The sequence below is a fragment of the Penaeus chinensis genome, chromosome 10 (genome assembly GCF_019202785.1).
Source record: "Penaeus chinensis breed Huanghai No. 1 chromosome 10, ASM1920278v2, whole genome shotgun sequence".
NCBI classification, from domain to species: Eukaryota; Metazoa; Arthropoda; class Malacostraca; order Decapoda; family Penaeidae; genus Penaeus; species Penaeus chinensis.
Window position 1 is genome coordinate 8,307,446 of NC_061828.1, and position 2,500 is coordinate 8,309,945.

The following is a 2,500-nucleotide window of genomic DNA, read 5'->3' on the forward strand; positions in this document are numbered from 1 at the left end:
ATCTATGTATGATATATATATATATATATATATATATATATATATATATATATAATATATACAATATATATATTTAATATATACATATAATATATACATATAATATATTATATATATAATGAATATATTATATAATATATATGTATATATATATATAATATATGTAACATATATAACATATATAATATATATATGATATATATTATGTATATATATATCCATATATTTCTGTCTGTATGTATGTATGTATATTTTTATTGACGTATACATACAGGTCCATATATATATAAAAAAAAATGATCATCACAGATTTCTGCTGAACTTCACTGACAATTATGTTGATCAATCATTTTTGCAAGTTTAGAACAACATATTGTCTTCTTGGCTTTGCTAGTGTCCGCCTTCTTACTGAAGATCTTCCTCATCCATTATGGCAAAAAACTCTTCTAAGTTACACTTGATGTAACAAGTTCAGAGACAGATGGACTAGCTGTTTTTTCTGTTTTTCCCGGGAAATCGCTTGCTTCAGATATGGCATGCTCATAAGCACTATGGGAAGAAGGCACTGTCTTTTTCAGTGGAGTTTCACTTTTTAGGAAACCACGCTCTACAGATGTGACAGGTTCAGAATTCTGTACAGAAGCAATTTCCTCCGTTTTTCCAGGAAAGAGATACTCCACCCACTATGTCCAAAAGCCACCCTGCTGAGAGGCTTCACATGTGGTAGGTTCAGAATTCTGTACAGAAGCAATTTCCTCCGTTTTTCTAGGAAAGAGATACCCCATCCAGTTTGTCCAAAGGCCACCCTCCTGAGAGGCTTCACATGTGGTAGGTTCAGAATTCTGTACAGAAGTAGTTTCTTCCTCCGTTTTTCTAGGATAGACACACTCCATCCACTTTATCCAAAGGCCCCCCTCCTGAGAGGCTCCACGCGTCAGGATGCTCTTATCTTCCGATGAAGAAGGTTCAGAATCGTGTACAGAAGGACCATGGGAAGAAGACACTGTCTTCTTCAGAGGAGTTTCACTTTTCAGGAAACCACTCTCTTTAAGTGTGGCAGAAGGTAGTATCTTTTTCAGTGGGGTTTCACTTTTTAGGAAACCACGCTCTGCAGATGTGTCAGGTTCAGAATTCTGTACAGAAGTAATTTCCTCCGTTTTTCTAGGAAAGAGACACTCCATCCACTTTGTCCAAAAGCCCCCCTTCTGAGAGGCTCCACGCGTCAGGATGCTCTTATCTTCCGATGAAGAAGGTTCAGAATCGTGTACAGAAGGACCATGGGAAGAAGACACTGTCTTCTTCAGAGGAGTTTCACTTTTCAGGAAACCACTCTCTTTAAGTGTGGCAGAAGGTAGTGTCTTTTTTAGTGGAGTTTCATTTTTTAGTAAACCACACTCTACAGATGTGTCAGGTTCAGAATTCTGTACAGAAGTAATTTCCTCCGTTTTTCTAGGAAAGAGATACTCCACCCACTATGTCCAAAAGCCCCCCTTCTGAGAGGCTCCACGCGTCAGGATGCTCTTATCTTCCGATGAAGCAGGTTCAGAATCGTGTACAGAAGGACCATGGGAAGAAGACACTGTCTTCTTCAGAGGAGTTTCACTTTTCAGGAAACCACTCTCATTAAGTGTGGCAGAAGGTAGTGTCTTTTTCAGTGGGGTTTCACTTTTTAGGAAACCGCTCTCTACAGATGTGGCAGGTTCAGGATTCTGTACAGAAGTAGCTTCTTCAGTTTTTCTACGAAAGAGATGCTCCATCCACTTTGTCCAAAAACCTCCCTCCCGAGAAGCTCCACGTGTCAGATTACTCATATCTTCACATGAGGCTGATTCAGAATCGTGTATAGAGGAATCATGGGAAGAAGGCACTGTCTTCTTCAGTGAAGTTTCACTTTTTAGGAAACCACCCTCCACAGGTGTGGCAGATACTGAATTATGTGCAGAAGAGCCACGGGAAGAAGTAATTTCTTCCGTTTTTCTAGGAAAGAGATTCTTTATCCAATTTGGCAAAAAAACTGCCTCATGAGAAGATATCATAGTTTCAGACTCCAATGACATAACTGTTTGCGTTTGCGTCTTTCTTTGAAAGAGATTCCTAATCCAGTCCGGCCAAATGCTTTCCTTTAGCGTAATGTCTATTGTTACGAGAGATTCAGAAGCATTTAAAGAAATTTCTTCAGACCTGGCAGAGGGTGCTATTTCCGACTCCCTGGGGAAAATATTTTTGAACTCCTTGGGCAAAAGGTCTTCACACCATTCCTATATTTTACCAGAAGAAATGGCATCTTAATCGAAAGTCACTTTCATGTCACAGACACAAAGGGTTAAATATGTAACTTTGAAAACACGCACAATCATTTTACTCAACTCTATGCATCTGCCATTTAGTTCGACACAATAGTCCTTTAACTTTTGCAATACACTGTTTGTACTATCCGCGATGAGTTGCTACTCTTGTAATTGCGCGTCCACTTCTAAAGAAAGCTGTCTTGAATCCAAAT